The sequence below is a fragment of the Podarcis bocagei genome (assembly GCF_964188305.1).
Source record: "Podarcis bocagei genome assembly, chromosome: 8".
Lineage (NCBI taxonomy): Eukaryota > Metazoa > Chordata > Lepidosauria > Squamata > Lacertidae > Podarcis > Podarcis bocagei.
In genome coordinates, this window is record NC_138133.1 from 29,091,873 (window position 1) to 29,110,513 (window position 18,641).

The following is an 18,641-nucleotide window of genomic DNA, read 5'->3' on the forward strand; positions in this document are numbered from 1 at the left end:
TAACGCAGCGCGTTACTTCCGAGTTTTGCCGCTCGTGCATGCGCACTCAAAATGACGTCACGCGCATGCGCGGAAGCGGCGACCCGCACGGAAACACCGTCGCGTGTTGCGTTCCATTCGGGATGCAAATGGGGCTCCAGAACGGATCCCGTTCGCATCCCGAGGTACCACTGTATTAGAATTGCCATCGCAATTGCAAATGTTCACACACACACAGCCAAGGAGTGCCAAAAGCTGTTTCAGCCTTCTTTCCTCCCTTAAGCCCTAAAACAGTTTTAAAAGCAATGTTTTCCCTAGGATTGACAAATGTGCAAAATATCTACTCCAGATCTCTCAGTGACAAGTTTATTATTAGACTGCCTACTAATTCTGAATGCTAAGCATACTTGCGGCAGAAATGCTTTGCAACAAAAAGACTTTTTTCAAAGAAAATAAAAGGGGGGGGAGCTCATTTTATGCCTTGTCCTCCAGGGGCTCTTTAAGTTGCAGAGATTCTGTTTAACATAAATAACAAGTCCCCGCGGTGTTGCAAACCTTTCCTTTAGGAGAACAGATACGGCAAATGAGAAACAAAAGTCTCTTCCCCAGGCAGCCTTAAATTTTAATCCTTTCTTTTAATGCAAAAACTTTGGCGTCAGGCTGCTTATACGAGCTATGGAGAAAATGCTCAAACTTTGCAATGCTGAAATGTGCTGCTCTTGGAACCTGGCCAAATGATCACATACATACATACATACATACGCAAGTAATCACATACATACACAGGGCTTCATGTTAAATTCCTGAAAACATAGTTTTGGATTTCTCCCTCTGCAACTGATCATTTGTGTACTGCAACATGGGAGGAGGAAGGCAACAATGTGGCCCCTATTTTCCATGGGTGCCCCCTCCCCCCCCAACTGCCCGTGCGGACCCTTGTATTTACAGATGACTTCTGCAGCAAGTCTGTAAGGCTTGCCATTCACATGGGCCTGTCCACCTGGGGATAGTTCCATTTGCCCAAAGCTAGCTGCATAAAAATCTGCTGGCGGTGGCAACTTGCCAGCTGGTTGACTGCATGGAGACCTGTAGTCCTATGGAGTGTTTTGAGCCAGCGTGGTGTAGCGGTTAGAGTGTTGGACTAGAACCTGGGAGACCAGGGTTTGAATCCTCACTCGACCATGAAGTTCACTGGATGACTGTGGGCCAGTCACCGTCTCTCAGCCTCACCTACCCTGCAGGGGTGTTGTGAGGATAAAATGGGGAGGGGGAAACCATGTACGCCACCTTGAGTTCCGTAGAGGAAAAGGTGGGATAGAAATGCAAAAATAAAAATAAAAAATTAAACTTGTTCATATTGCCCCAACCCAACAAGGGAGCTACCTAAGTGGAAACTTGCTTCCTCATGCAATTTCCTTGCCAGATCAGGTACCATGTAGATAGATGGTGCAGAGATGCTTTTGGACACAAGGAAATCCCCATTCACACTTCAGGGATGCCGTTAAATATATTGCACTTCTGATAGTAATATACACATTGCTACCCAGGCTCCTGGGCCACTCAAGGACACAATTTTGCATCCCAGCCCAGGACTTTTTTCTTTACAGTGGGACCTCAGGTTACATACGCTTCAGGTTACATACACTTTAGGTTACAGACTCCGCTAACCCAGAAATAGTACCTCAGGTTAAGAACTTTGCTTCAGGATGAGAACAGAAATCGTGCAGCGGCAGCACAGCGGCAGCAGGAGGCCCCATTAGCTAAAGTGGTGCTTCAGGCTAAGAACAGTTTCAGGTTAAAAACAGACCTCCAGAACGAATTACGTTCTTAACCCGAGGTACCACTGTACTGTATTTATTTATTTATTTTGAGAGGTGCAAGGAATTTTCTTGAAATCAACCGGAGTTGCGAGCACAGAGTATTGTTGTAAATCAAGAGTATGAAAGCCAAATTAAATTTGATAGTGGTTGCTTTCCATACCCACAATGCGGGATGCACAGACGCTAGTACAATTTCCATCCCTCAAGGGCATGCAGTTTGTTTCTAATCCCCATGTTTGGGGAATTGGTTTGTTTTCCCACCACATTTTCTCATCTCATATTTCTGAAATTACTTCTAATGATGAAGAATCACTCTAATGACCCTTTGTCCTGCAATGTACGGATTAAGAAACAGACTGACTTTTGCCCGGGTGCCTCCAAAGCCACAATCCACATGAGGGAGAAGAATCGTAAACATCTAAAGAAATCTTACTGCACTCGCCCTGTTAAAAACATTGGCACTTGTTTCTTAGGAAGAACTAACCTGTCGTCCTCCCTATGGACACATCTTCTCCTGAGCTAAAATGGACTAATGGTTTGACCCGGTATAAGGCAACTTACTATGTCCTAGTCCAAATTGACAGAGAATCTGGGATGATGTGAGCCATTAACTTCAGGGTCCTAAGGCTGAGATTTAGCCTAGTCAACTTATCCTGGAAGGTGTGTACTGAGCTCTCTTTAGAGGCAAAAGGGAACCAGGATGTGCACCATTAATACCTGGGATTGGCAGTCAGTGTGAAGTCTCTGGAGTGATGAAATTGGTACAGGTGCTAGGAGCCTGGCCTGCACTTGTGCCCTTTCCAGGACTACTGTTCTTCATAGAATTGGAAGGGACCCTGAGGTTCAGCAGATTCCAGCCAGTATGTCAGCTTCAGCCCCAACTCCAGATGTTTATTTCAGGGACCTGGAGCTAAAGAACACACCCTCCAGGGACTCAGCTACATTAGTAAAGGAACAGCAATATGAATGTGCTATGAACATGCAACACCAGATGGCGTCAGAGAGCAGGAAATTTTAAATGCGGTTTTCCATAGAATTTTTTTCTTTTGTTATAACGATCTAATTTCTGACTTATTAATAGCGGGGTTTTTTCCTGTGTCTGGTTCCACCCAGGGCCAAAATTTGGATATAGGCTTGACATTTATATGCATACAACTCTTACACATCTCCTAAAGCAAGGATAGAAAACCTGGGTTTTTCATATCCATATGTTGTTGGACTACAACTCCCATCATCATCCCTGACCAATGCTGGCAAGGGCTGATGGGTGTTGGAGTCCAACAGCATTTTGAAAGGAGCAGGTTCAGCAGCCCTGCATTAAGATAAAGATAAAGCACCTTAATGGTTGTACCATCCATGCAACTATTTCATACAATAAGGTCACATTCAGGCAGCTTTTTTGGGGGGGGCGGGGGGTTATCTCAGCTAAAAAAGCCTGCTTGCTTTGTGGAGATTAACCATGTCAGATCCATGATTTACAGGGACTGGATCACAGTACTCCAGGAATAATACCGGTATATTTGTTTGTTTCTGTAAAAATCCTTATAACTGATTCCAGGGCAGTGCACAATATATTCTATTGAATAAAGTGCTACAACAAGAAGAAATCATGCAACATAAGGCAAATGTAAATGCAGCAGCAGGACAACTTCATCCAAGTGGTTAAAAGAGTTGTTTTAAAAAGCCTTATAGGAAGAAGTTGTGTGGGTTGGGCAAGCGTCCTGGTTCCTTCCCATGCCAGTGTTACTCCTCCCTGGGGCTTGGTGTGGGAAAGAGTCACGTTATTCACCCAACCCACACAATTCCTTCCTACCAGACATGGCCAGAACAGTGCTGCTTCCAGCCACATGGAAGCAGCTCTGGTGAACATATGAAATTGACATGGAGTTAAAAGCTGAAGGTTCAGAAGCACTTCAAGTTCTCTTTGGATTTGTCTGGTGGCTGGGATAAGCTGAGCTGGACAGACAATATGGGGTTTTCATATCTGTTCCGTTTTGTTCTAGTTTCAAGCAATTACCATATTTTTTGCTCTATAAGACTCACTTTTTCCCTCCTAAAAAGTAAGGGGGAATGTGTGTGCGTCTTATGGAGCGAATGCAGGCTGCGCAGCTATCCCAGAAGCCAGAACAGCAAGAGGGGTAGCTGCTTTCACTGTGCAGCAATCCCTCTTGCTGTTCTGGCTTCTGAGATTCAGAATATTTTTTTCCTTGTTTTCCTCCTCCAAAAACTAGGTGCGTCTTGTGGTCTGGTGCGTCTTATGGAGCGAAAAATACGGTACTTTGCCCTCCCTACACCTTCAGAGCATTACAGCCCTCTGGGGAGTTCAAGGTGGCATACATGCTGTTCCCCCCTATTTTATCGTTACAACAACCCCCCCAGTGAGGTAGCTTAGGCTAGAGAGGCTGTGAGCTTGATGGCTGAGTAGTGATTTGAACCCTGGCCTCTCAGGTCCCTGCCCAAGACTCCAACCACTGCACCACACTGCCTTACCCTTTCCAAAAATGGTTCAACAGCTACTTGGACCCATTTACTCCAGGAGTTTTTGTTAAACAACTTGATAAAGCGATTCTTTTGAAATATTGCGTTTCCCTGCATTTCCTTATGGCCATCTAAAGATCAAAGGTGTGTGGGTGTGCAATGACTTAACAAGAGGGGTCAGATCAGAGAACAAACAAGGGTGCCCTCGACCCCTGCCGCCATGTCCTTCGAGTCAGATCGGCAGAGGCAGGTGCATCGGATTAAAGACTTTGAGACGAGAGCTTTGCCTCTTATATTTCCAGCCATTACCAAAGTCTGCTCCTGTTGAGTAGCAGTTTCCGAAGAGAATAAACTTGCAAACGGAATCTAATTAAAACTGATTGTCCTTAACAAAAGAACCCACTGTTCTCTCCAGCTTTTCAGGAATGCTCCCACACGGAAACATGTTGCAAGTGAAGCTGCTTACGAAATCTCAGCAAGGAATCTACAGATGCTAAAAGCGCAGAAACCTAGGTTCTGTTTTGGTTTGGGAGCCTTTATTACCTTTCCTTTGCTTTCTTGGTAGTTGGTGCTAGATAGGCCAACTCCTAAAGAACTATACACACTGTTCAGTGAATGTGCAATGCCAGGTTATACAAAAATCAAGCTTTTAGATTTTCATATACAAGCATGCCTGTTAAAACAGAAAAGTTATGAAGCATCCTTAGGTCACATCCACACCATTAAAGCACACGACTTCCCTCCAAGAGTCCTGGAAACTGTGGTTTAACCCTCACAGCACTACAACCCCCAGCACCCTTAACAAACTACAGTTCCCAGGATTCTCTGTGCTATAAATGGATGGTGTAGATGTGACCTTCTGCTGTATTGAATCAGACAATTGATCTTGTAATTTCTAATCCAGTACTTGTGTCTCTAGCTTTTGTTGGACTACAACTCCCATCTCAATATCCCTTTTTGCACAGGGGAGGCTAACCTACAGCCCTCCAGATGTTCCTGAACTACAATAACCACTGGTCATGCTGACCAGGGCTTATGGGAACTGTAGATCAGCAGCAACGGACAACGGATTAGCCATTCATGTTTCAGCAGGGCATGTCACAGGCTGAACCCAGGACCTTCTTCAAGGAAAGCTCAAAGTCCTCCATCAAGATGGGACCTCAACCCAGCAATTTCATTGCACAGAACACCAAGGACTGTTTCACACATTACACAGAACAAACCAAAGAGGCTTGCTGCTACCTCAACAGGACGTGGCAGCCAAGCCCACCACCCAACCAAGCCTCTATGTTTTCAAACAGCTGTGTAACTTTCTCACATATGACTTTTTTTTTAGATGTACGCCTAATTTAAAAAACAAACAGACATGGATAGCTAAAAGTGTGATGCAGTCCTACTTTTGATTTGGAGAGCCCTCTATTATTTTATAACTAATCAGCACCACCTGGGCTTGTCTACTATATATTTCAGACAGAAAAATAGGAACACGTTTTAAATAAAGGTGATAACATTGCAGAGAAACAATGTTCTAACTTGCATTAAAAGCCAGCAATAATGTTGACAAAAGACAGCTGTAAGTCACTAGGCTAGATAAGACACAGTAATTATCTTTTTCAATCCATGATACTCTGCCTCTCACTTTGGTGTTAAAAAAGCAATTGCCTTAACCAGTCTCAACCAGCCTGTGGTGCTATATTTCAACATCAGATACAAACAAAGGTTGATTCACTGTGTATCTGTGAACAAACAATACCCCTGTTAGCTTTCCCCGACTCTATGCATTCTTTGAATCAACACATTAGTAACATGCCTGAAGTTATATGCATTTGCACCGTCGCTAGTATGAAAATATGAAGCCCTTTTATGACCGGCACTATAAAATCAAGTGTTCTAAATGGGAATAAAAATATAAACTGGGCTGACAGTGAATCAAAGTATCCCCTCCCTGTGTTAGCTAGTTAGATACAGATATCAATGCTGTTCTTTGAGCAGAGTAACATGAGCACAGATGGGGAACCAGAATGACCCGCAAGTCGCTTGTTTTAATGAAAGAATCCAAAGCTCAGAGAGAGAGAGAATACTGTATGTTGCTTCGGAGGTATATGGTGCAATCCCCACCAAATCTTCAGTTAAAAAGATCTTGAAGTGGAGCATAGAAGGATCTCTGCCTTTCGAGACCTTGGGGAGCTGCTGTAGTTGCTGGCCTTTGTCTGTCTCAAGAAAAATGGAGAAGGAGAAGAAGAGGAGTTTGGATTTGATATCCTGCTTTATCACTCCCCTTCAGGAGTCTCAAAGCGGCTAACAATCTCCTTTCCCGTCCTCCCCCCACAACAAACGCTCTGTGAGGTGAGTGGGGCTGAGAGACTTCAGAGAAGTGTGACTAGCCCAAGGTCACCCAGCAGCTGTATGTGGAGGAGCGGAGACGCAAACCTGGTTCACCAGATTACGAGACTACCGCTCTTAACCACTACACCACACTGGCTCTCTCCCCTGGAGTGCAGCTCCAGGGGTGAAATCAAACCGCTGCGTTAGCAGCACCACAGTGACTTCCCTGGGGCGCAAGCCTGGGTGGTCTGTATGGCAGTCCTGGGCTGCCCAGATGACAAGCCCCCTCCCTCGGCCTTGATGATGTGGTCCAAAGAAAAGAAAAGCAATACTTGGACTTCCAGGCAGACCTGTCCTGTCCCACTTAAAACAAAATACAGTGGTACCTCGGGTTACAGACGCTTCAGGTTACCAGACTCCGCCAGCCCAGAAATAGTACCTCGGGTTAAGAACTTTGCTTCAGGATGAGAACAGATATCGCATGGCAGCAGCAGGAGGCCCCATTACCTAAAGTGGTGCTTCAGGTTAAGAACAGTTTCAGGTTAAGAATGGACCTCCGGAACAAATCAAGTTCTTAACCCGAGGTACCACTGTAACTTAAACACTTAACTAACGTAAAAGGGTAAACTAAAAATACAAATACAAGTTATAACACTTTAAAACACCCCCAAGTTTAAACCCCATCCCCATTAAATTAATAACTTGGCACAGGGGGGCTGGTCCGTGCCCTCACCCCACCCCTGAAATGCCGACTCCCTTTGGTGTGGCCCCTCAGGGTGGCCCCTCTCCCAGGGTGAGCTGCCTGCCTGCCCAGGGCCCTGATCTTTGCAGGGCTCTCTGCAGTTCTCTTGAATGAGGAGAGCTGGATTAGAAACCTGCCTCTAAAGGCCTGTGCTCTTTGCAGTGAGTCACTTTCAGGGAAAGAGGTGATGTGGGTAGGGGAAGCCCCTCTTATGTGACTCACTGAATTACCTCTTCTGATAAACGCTTTCTCAGCTCATCCGACATATATTTCCTTGTAAGTTGATACACTTTGAAAGCAAAATAAAAACTATTGTTTCCATAAATTATCGCCTATGAGCGTAATGAACCCCCAAGTAAGACTAGGCGAGATAGAAACTCACCACAACATGTTTTTCACACATCATGAAACTTGTCAAAAATTGGTCAAAACTATGGGTGGATGCAGATTACCGTGCTGTGGGGTTGTCGGTGAAATCCAGGGAGGGCAGAAGGGGGAAAGAGCTCACAGTGTGTAGCACCCTTCTCTAAGCTGGTGCCTTCCAGATGGACTACAACTCCCATCAGTCCCAGCCTGCATGACCCAAGGATCATGACCCAAGGCCCAAGGATGATGGTTGTTGCAGTCCAGAGCACACGGATACCACAAGGGTGAAGTCCAACCATGTGTCAAAGTACATTTCAGAATGACTTCCCAACCAACTAACCAACCTATTTCAAACTTGTTTTACAGTTGCAATACAGGCATCCCACCAATTGATTGTGTGCTATTTGCCCCTAGGTTAAAAAAAGAAAAAGAAATAGTACAGATTGCTTTTAAGTTAAGTATCTCCTTAATATGTATTTTGGAACTTTTCTTGTGGGGCCAGCACTGTAACACACACACACACACACACCCAATTTTGATTGCTGATGTATAGTCATATTAACTCCTGAAATCCAAATGCTTTCCTTTGCCACAGAGAGTCTTTGCTGTTGTGGGAGGGAAGTTTTTTTTAATAGCATCACCATTTAATTCTCCTTTAAAATGGATCCCTGCTGCCATCGAGATCAAAAACCAATTAATGCTCAGCTGAGAGCATTAATGAAAGCATTCAGTTACTCCTACAGAGACATCTTATAAAAACTCTGGGATTTTCCTTAGAATAATCATCAGTCACACATCAGTGAATCATTTCTTACTACTGCATATTCAAGGTAGAAGGACTCTTCAATTAGTGGTTTTCTGAGAAAGCCTGAAAGCTGATGAATAACCACAGATATAAATGCAAATGGCTGAGATACATGACTGTTCTCAACCATTATGTGTGGTAAGTAACAGATGACGACTTTTCTGCTGCAATAGAACCAGGACTGCAAAAACAACGTTTCACTCCTCTTACGCTTTCCCTCCAGGAGAAATCCTTTGGCCAGGTAATAAAATGGATAATTTAACACTCACACATACATTGCAGTTATCAAGTGATGACTTGGATGTGTGAATGAAACACCTCAAACACAACAAATAGAAACAAAACAAAAAAATCCTTCCAGTAGCACCTTAGAGACCACATAAGTTATTGGTTACTAAGCTATTGTTATTGGTATGAGCTTTCGTGTGCATGCAAACTTCTTCAGATACACTGAAACAGTGTGCATACACACGAAAGCTCATACCAATAACAAACTTAGTTGGTCTCTAAGGTGCAACAGGAAGGAATTTTTCATTATTATTTAGTTTCGACTATGGCAGACCAACACAGCTACCTACCTGTAACTACAACAAACAGAAGTTCAGGTAACTGTAGGGCAGCTGAGGGGGAGGCAGTGGGCAGACACAAGCCCCATGCTGCGGTTTTGGGCAACGCGGAGCGTGCAGGTGCCCAAGCCACTGTCTCACGCCCAGGAGAGATGCGTGGCTCGGGCGCACTGCAAGCCCCACAGTAAGTGCCACACCCTCGGTGAGTGGCGCCCAGTGCACACCCACCCTGCCCCCTAGCTACGTCTCTGCATCCACTCACCTTCCAGGCCTCACATGGTCATTAAAGTCCAGAGGTTGCTTAGTGTCACTCTTAGTAGCAAAGTGAAACATTTACCTCCTCCATAGTAAAGACTAAGGCTAGCACCAGAGAGCAGGAAGACCACCAGCACTGGCAGCTGGAACCTCTGGGACACTGAGAAAAAGCACTTACCTCTTGATTTTGTCCTAAATTGAAAGTTCTATTTGTAATTATTTCTTTTACTTTCTTGTAGCTACTGGCTGCGGTCCTAAATGTAAAAAGCCCTAGCAAGCTCATTAGGACTTACTTCCAAGTAGATGTGGATAGGATTGAGCCAGATATAATTACGCTGAGTTATATCCAGTGTTAAGTCACACTCAGAATAGGCCCATGGAAATAGACTAACTTTGGTCTTCTAATTTAAATGGGTCTATTTTGAGTAGAACTTCGTTGATTTGGTAATCTAGAAAATTTTGAAAATGTAGATATATGGACCAGGGTATTCTTTGATGCATCTGCACTCCTGAACCATTAAAAAAGCAAACACATAAAATAAGGGCATATCCCACAACTGAGGGTGTATTCACCTTCTGTTAAAAGAGGTAGGAGAAATTTCGAATGTGAAGAGTACCCTCCACACTAGAGACACAGCCAGTTTTGCATCCTCTGTATAGTTAAAATGAAACTGCAAGTTGTTCTTCAGAGGCCTGCTTTTCTAAAATAAACTTTGGTTTGAAAAGCATGCTGCAAGAAACTGGGGCATTATGTGACCAAGGGTGAAATGAGGGCGCTTTAAAAAAAAAAGTGGTGTTCAAATGGGGGGAAAATATGGTTCACAACCAAACTTCAAATAGTGCAGATGTTTTTCTCCCTTTGATGTTAACATGCCTTGTGCATATAGAACAAACAAGCCTAAGCTGCTTTCACCATAACCAAAGCCTTTGACTTTTTCAGCAGCATGTGAACCACAGCATAAAAACAATAATGAGCCAGAGGGAGAATATTTCTGGAATACATCTTGCTTGCTGTTATTGTTTTCCTTCTCAATGGAGACTGGGACTGCAGCTTAATTGGAAGGAAGGACATGTGAACATGAACGACCTGGTGAATAGACTCATTACTGTGAGAGTTATTTGCCAATTCTGGATGAAGAAGGGGAGGGGGGTTGTTTCTGCTTACCAAAGACTGAAAGGCCTGGACTATGATGGAGGTTTCGTGTAAACGACAACTGTTAATTGCTTGCCTGAATTTTTTCCATGTTTTCTGTGTTTATGTGATCTGAGCATGTTATGGCACCATGGTTCAGTTTGCTTTTCAGATTGCTGGACTACGCTTTGAGTACTTGGTAGGGAAGCATTTTGCAAAAACGCATTGCAAATAATAAAATAAGAAGTGTCGGATTTAGGAGACTGCACAATCGATTTGTACTAGGTTTGACCAGGGCTTAACTATGAGCCACGGCTTAATGAGCCCACAAAAGTTACTAAGCTTGGAATATTATAAGTTAAACAAAAGTCCCTCCGTGTGGAATTAAAAACAACAACACTAATGTGCTAGTAAGGGAGGGACAGAGAATGCCACATTCCACTGGCACCTACTTGGTTTCTATGCTGGGTACAGAGAAGGGATGGAGTGCCTCATTTCCCTCCCACCAGCCCATTAACTCACTGGCATGGATTTCAGTGCACGGGTCTGAATGCAATTCATTACCATTGGTGACAAGGTGAGTGCTTAAATACAAGGCTGGCTTAGCCTCAGAATCTGTTTTCGATGTCACGTCTTGGCCCTAAAATGTGCATCATCATCTGCATCATCATCATCATCATCAAGAAGACAGTGCCTCTGGGGAGAATTTACTTCCTCCACTGAATTATGTCAGCTAAATCCACCCATTGACTTGGCATAGCAGGGATTCTAAGTTAGTACCCTTTTTAAAATGTGTGTGCTTGCACGCACATGCCTGTAAACTTGCTATTTCATCCTGCAGAGCCTAGGAACAAAGAACTATCCTAACAGCTGTTTGTCTAGAAACAGCTGTTAGGATAATCTTTTGTTTCTAGCAGTTAGCATCAAAGGTATATGAAGCAATAGTGGAAGACTACAGGGGCAGCTCATCCAGGGGGATGGAGCCACAGCAACAGCCTCCAGGCAGCAGTGCCACTTACCAGGAAGGGCAGGTTGCAGAGTGGTTAGGGCTGTGCAGAGTGGGTGTGGTGCCCCTCACCACAGTAGCACCCCTGCCAGGAGGCTATTGGCGTGGCTCTGTGCCTCCTGCCAAGCCAAGCCACTCCTGGAAGACTATGTCAGAAAGTCAGCAATGTTACTTTACACTTCATTCTAGCAACCATTACCAAGTACCAAACAATGCCGTATGAAACAGTGATATATATCTATGCCAAAGAGTCAACAACATTGCATTTCCTGCGTCACATTCACTAAAGATTAAAGTTGTTGTGGTTCAGGCCAAGACTGATTTGAGAAACACAACATCTCTGGTGCTGATTTGCAGAAGTGCTTTTTCTGCCCCAGGTAATATTATTTATTCTATAATTTATAGATCACGACCGAACATTATTAAACATTCATGGCTTCTCCCAAAGAATCTTGGGTACTGTAGTCTGTTAAGGGTGCTGAGAGACCCCCTATTCCCCTCAAAGGACTTCAATTCAGAGATCGGTTTAACCGTCAATCCCTCTTCCCAAGGAATTGTAGCTCTGTGAGGGGAATAAGGTTCTCCCAACGACTCCCAGCACCCTTCAAAAACTACAGTTGCTTTGAATGTCTAGAGCAGATTAGACCTATGAAAAACTGACTGTTTGAATCAGCCCCTTAGGTAATTTTTGCACAGTGAACAACCATGACTGAAAACCTTGCTTCTAATGAGAGATTCAGTCAAAGGATCATTTCCAGCGAGGGATTCAAACAAAGGCTTATTCAAGCCATCCATTATTTTTTGTCAGTCAATTTGAGACCATTTCTTTTCAGAGTGGTGTTTCAGTTCCTGAAGAGAAGTGGATACAGCAATGGCCTTAGCATTCCCCAGTCATGACATCACTCTAATCACCTGCCTTGAGACGTCTCTTTGACCTGCCTTACCATGTCTGCCAGCAGTAACTGCTGCGTTAGCATGGGGTTTATGGTGCTCAGTGCTTATTTAATGGAAACTGCGCGGCAGCAAAACACACCGTATTTGCACAGAGGGAATTAGCTGCTTGCAAACAGCTTGATGAGCACTCACTTTGTAGGCACCTCTTTCAAAAGCTTCTTGGAACCACAAACCCCCACATAGATACCTGCTGCTTTGGGGAGAAGGCACAAACTGATTTTGTGAAACAACTCCCATGTTCCTCTCTCTGCACATTAGCTGACTTCCAACTATGTCGCTTAATCTGGAGAGAAGGTTGTAGAAGTCACTTAGCAAATGAGAACATTTTAGAATCAAGTTCAAAACAGTGAACAAGTAACCAGGTTCCCTCCTGCCTTTGGAAAAATAGGAGATGATTTGTCAACTGGAAATATCCTGGCAGGAACTGGGATGCAAGAGAGGAGGGAAAGAGAGGGAAGTGTGTATGAAAGAGAAGATTTTCAACAGTCCAAGGCCCAAGAGCTGCACTTCTTTTCCCCAACCAAAATGAAACCGAAGTGGACGGTATTATTTCTGACTATTGGAAGGGTCACCAGTCTGAATGCCACCCCACATATAAAAGTATTCCCTTCTAGTTAAAAAAACAAAAAACAAAAACCCACATAGCTGAAAGAACGGTTCTAGTCTGGTTCTGGCACCCTGCAGTGCTAATTGTGTCCTTCCAGCAACTTTTAAAGAATTGTGAACCCCCCACCAGCATCCTGAAGTGGTACAATCCATTCTGCCACCTCAGAATTCTACTGTTTCATTCGCACATCAGTACTCACACCTATGCATCCTTTTTTTAACCTTGCCCTCCTCCTCTCAGTTGCCTCCCACTGTTTCCTTCCCCATCAAAACTTTGACTAGTTGCCATTTTGGGGAAAGACAACTCTAAAGTCTTATTTTTCAAACAACGTACTGACTGGGATTGATTCTCAGTTAAACGTCTGGCTAGTTCAGATGACAACCTTGAGCTAGCTTGAGAACTTTGAGAGGAAAAGTCACTTGATCCAGGGACAATCCACATATCTATTGGCCTCTTCCAACCTCTTATTCTTAAGGCTGACTGCTCCTGTTCAGGCTGCACAGAAAAAGCATTTTGGTTCCTGAAATTTATTCCGATTGTGCAGATAAAATATAACTGATGGAATTCTACAGGATGTGGTATTAGTGTGTGAAAACAGTCCAGATCCAATGATCCCCAGGCATGCACCTCCAGATGGTGGAGATGTCAGGCGCCCAGGCATCTTCGCTTGGTCAAAAGTGGTGCAAAGCGCACCTGGCGCCCGGCTAATTTCAAACACTGTCCTGGAGGGGCCTGTGACATTTAGGCATCTACATTTCCACATGCCAATGCTACATAGGACAAGGACTGCGCTTTCTTATGTACAAATTATAACACCCCCAGTGCTGGGGAAATGAGACAAGCGCCACACTCTTGAAGAAAACTATCTGTAGTGCGTGCAACAGAGCAATAAACAAGCACTCCCTTTTGCTACGAGCTGATTGTATGGAAAAATCCTGCGAGAAGGCTGGACTTGCCCATTTGCAGGGCAGCCACAAGCCTTGTAGATATTTTGACCCTCTGCTATTAATACGGGTCTTTGAGATCATGCTAGATGGAATATTTTTAACTCCCAAGCCTTGCCAAGACACACAGAACACTTGTAAGCATGGGCTGTATTAGGGAGAGAAGGCACAGCGGTTCACTTAATCTGCTGGGGACAGGTGCTGCCAGTTGAAGGAAAGATATTCATCACATTAGACGTCAAGGAAACCTAGAGCTCAACTGTTCACTAGGCCAAGCTCCCTTAAATACTTAAAATATTGTTTTACTGATCTCCTGAGGATGAGGATCTAAGATGAGAGGCTGCCTTGTTTAGATGAGGAGGGAAGGCACAACAGATTTTTAAAAAATCCTTTTTTAATTAGGTTTTTTTTAAAGAAAAACATGAAAGCATTGAAGATTATCCTTTCAAAAAACTGCCCAACATAATTGGTTTGAAGATGGTTTCCCTTCCTTTCTTGTTTTCAGAGCTTTTCCTAACTACTCTAGAGTTACAACAAACTTTTCCCTTAAGTGTAATCATATTGGCCTTGCTAACAGCCTGTTAAAAGAAACTTCAAGGTTTGGCATTGTTCCATGACTGCTGTAGACTCTACCTCTATGAGGCCTGGGCAAGAAAACAACAACAACAAGCAGCCCTTTGGTTTCCTTTGTACCTGGAATCCCCTCCTAACATATCTATGTGATGAAAACTGTACATTTAAAGCCATGTCATACCGTGTTAAACAGTCATGTGTTACCCCAAAGAATCCTGGGAACTGTAGATGGTTAAAAGTGTTGAGAGCTGCTGGGAGACCCCCTGTTCCCACAGAGCTGCAAGCCCCAGCATTCCCTGTGATTGATTGTTTAAACCACTCAGTGCTAGTTTCCCTATAGCACCTCCTATGCTGCTGCAGAGAATTATTCAACCCAGGCTTTCAATGTTTGCTAAAGACCCATATGTTCACTCAGGCATTTGAGGGCTGTTAATACAGAGCTGAGCTAGTCTACTGTGGACCGTGATGTGTTTTGATGTGTTTATTTTATCAGCATTGTAACGTATTGTTGCGAACTGCCCAGGTATTACCGCTGAAGGTACATAAATACATTAAAATAAACAAACGTAACAGTAATAAGCTTTTGCAATTGCTCATGAAGCAAAGACAAAGATACACAATTCCAAAGCATGAGGTCGAAGGATGTTGCTAGAGAGCTATCCAAGTTTGCCTCAATGCCAAAAGCCCTAGAGTGGGTATTTCCAGTTCTCCAGGCATGGAAAATGGTGGAATAGGCAACAGAACAACACCCAAGATAACCACTGTGATAAAGATCCTAACTTATCTACACCATTTCTAATCAAGCAATCTGCAACTCGCTAAACTGGACACATTTCAGCAGCCACATATAGCAGTGCACAAAGGACTTCATAAGCCACCTGGCTTTGAACCATTCACAGTGTGTGAGATCAGTGCTTGGACTCATCTTGCCTACGTCCTCCAGGCATTGTTAGACCACAGCTCCCACCACCAATGACCATTGGCCATGTGGACTGGGACTGGTGGAAGTTGGAGTCCAGCAACATCTGGAAGGTCACAGGCTCTTCATTTCAGCCTACAAGGATCCAGCATTGCTCTCACATGGCAGCCATCATTGCATATCAAACAGTATCCCTTCATTCATGGGATCTTGCTCCACAAAGTTTGCAACAGTTGTCTCTTGGTCCATCTCTTGGCCTTCGTTGAGTCCATCTCTGCTTTTGAGTCCCATCAAGGAAGCAAGCAAGCTCCAAGTTCACTGTTAGGTACCTCCTAATATATGCTGTATATAAGACAGTTACAAATCTTGGTGGGCAGCTGGACTAATAGCTTTTGCAATTCTGCTTTTGAGTAATATGTGAATGAATTCATTTGGAACTCCTTCTCTGCCATTAGAAAACGAAGGGATGGGGAACACACCAAAACTAGTCATCAGAATACCAGGAAAATGTTCCTAAAGAGTCCCAATGGAAAATAAGAGTCCACACAAGCTCCTGCTAGTTCGAGCAACCTAAAAGTGAGGATGCTGAACAATTTTGTTTGGCTTTTAAAAAAAGTCAACTGACCTCGTTCAGTTCACACTTCCCAGACTAATGCATCGATCAGAAAGCAGTTAGCTTTCAGTTTTTACACTGCTCTGAATTTTGCGGTCTTGGGTGCGTGTTGAGCCCGCTTTTATATACGCTCTATACAGCTGACTGTGCCCCCAAATACCCCAGTAATAAGATAATTAAGTTCACAGATGATACAACGGTGGTTGGTTTAATCACGGCTGGAGAGGGGGAGGCGGCCTATAGGAAGGAATTTGAGCAGTTGGGGGAGTGGTGCAGGAAAAACAACTTACTCCTTAACTTAAAGAAAACAAAAGAGATCATTGTGGACTTTAGGAAATGTAAAACTGAATATTCAGCCACTTATTATTGAGGGGAAGTGCGTGGAACAGGTCTCGGTGTTTCGATTTCTGGGAATGGAGTTGAGAGACGACCTAACCTGGGGAGAGAACAGCAAAGACCTGGTGAAGAGAGCACAGCAGAGCTTATATTTTCTGAGAATCCTCCGGAAAAACAATCTCTCAAAGGACCTGTTGATGGCATTTTACCATTGCACTATGGAGAGCGTACTAAATTATGGTCTGTGTGTGTGGTTTGGGAGCTGCACGACCAGGGAAAAAACAATGCTATCCAGGTTTGTAAAGACTGCAGAGAGAATAATTGGGTGCACTCTTCCCACCTTAGATCAAATCTATGCTGCCAGGTGCCATAAGAAAGTGGCAGAGATAGCACAGGATAGTACGCACCCCGGAAATGATCTCTTTCAGCTTCTGCCTTCTGGAAGAAGGTATAGGGTTATAAAGGCCAGGACTAGCTGCCTGAGAAACAGTTTCTATGCAAATGCAATTCTGGTTCTAAACACAGCATAAGGGGTTTCTATAGTATAGTGTATTTTAAAATGGGGTTTTAGAGTTTTTAGGGGTTTTTGAATGTTTTATGTAGTTTTGTAGTTATGTAGTTTTATGTAGTTTTTATGTAGTTTTATGTAGTTTTTCAATTTCATTGTCCTGCATGGGACAATGACAATAAAGATATATCGTATCATAAAAGCGCCAAAATGCATATATAGAAATGTGTGTTTTAAATGCATAAAGCAGGTTAAAATGCATACACAAATGCATATTTTTGGAGAAAACATATATGAAAATACGTCTTTTGTAGAAAATGCATTCAAAGATAATGCATTCAAAGATAATGCAGATCCCCATGCTTTTTAAAAGAAAATTGTAGATGGATGCAAAAAGAAGAGAGCAGTCTTATGAATGAACTCATGTAAAACTGACACAGGCTGGAAATAGACTTATCTGCCTGTCAGTACCTTAAAGTGAATGGGGCGTGAATCGAGGACAAGCTAGAAGGATTGCAGCTTTAGTTTTAAAAGGAAAGAGCCAGAATTCCTGCCAACATCAACTGCAATGAAAGATTAAACCATGGCACCTTCCAGACATGCACTTCCTGCTTGCGTATCCCTGTCTGCTGTACATCACCGAGACACATTTATAAGGGCTCAGCAACGAGCTCTAAATATTACAGAGGATTTACTGATAGCCCTGCCTTCCAGCTGCTCCATATCAGATGAAATGCAAAGGATTTTTTTTATAGAGCAGGCCTTCCACTAACTTTCAAGAAGCAATTGCCTTGACTCATGCAATGGGCACGTAACCCTGCAGAGAGATGTCAAGTGTCACTTTTATTTGCTCCAGGTTTAATGTTTGAGTCACCCTTTCAAATCAAAGATTACCTAGATTTCCTGTTTCTCCTTGTCGGGCACTGTTGTCACATCTGGCGCCATTTCTTAAAATACATCCTGTAAACTCATTAAACAAAAAGCTGCCTTTACATAATGTTGGCACTTGCGTGGTTTTAATAATAGGCAAAGCTGCCTAACAGAATTGTGACCACATGAGAAATACTGAGTACAGTGGTACCTCAGGTTAAGTACTTAATTCGTTCCGGAGGTCCGTTCTTAACCTGAAACTGTTCTTAACCTGAAGCACCACTTTAGCTAATGGGGCCTCCTGCTGCCACTGCACCGCTGGAGCCAGATTTCTGTTCTCATCCTGAAGCAAAGTTCTTAACCCAATGTACTATTTCTGGGTTAGCGGAGTCTGTAACCTGAAATGTATGTAACCTGAAGCTTATGTAACCCGAGGTACCACTGTACCACATTTTGTAGCCCCCGTGCACAAGAATTTAGGCTGCTTAAAGCTTTTACACTTTCACCAGAGACCACCAATTAATGAACTCTAACTTTAGTTGATTAGCCAAATAAATAAGCCAAATAAAACCTGCAAGTTTACTAGCAACTAATCAGGGATTCTTCATTCACCATTTTCTCAGAATCCATCACTGCTCAATTCTTCTTGTATTACAGTATGGAAAAGAAGGAATTTCTCCTAGTATGCGGTGTCAGGGACTATATGGGACCACTTCAATGAGGGACAAATATCCAAGCTGACCAAAAGTTGGCTCAGCTACTGGTCCTAAGCAAGACCGAAGATTGAGTCCTACAGACTCAACTCGTTCTATTATCCCCTGTAGATTACAGACAATCTATACA

The 18,641-nt window shown here is 43.5% G+C and overlaps 1 protein-coding gene across 2 annotated transcripts in view; it reads right to left on the minus strand.

Annotated features, from left to right (window-relative positions):
- Window positions 1-18,641, minus strand: part of NEDD9 (neural precursor cell expressed, developmentally down-regulated 9) — a 55,145-nt gene that overhangs the window by 12,675 nt on the left and 23,829 nt on the right. The gene's annotated exons all lie outside the window — the stretch shown is intronic.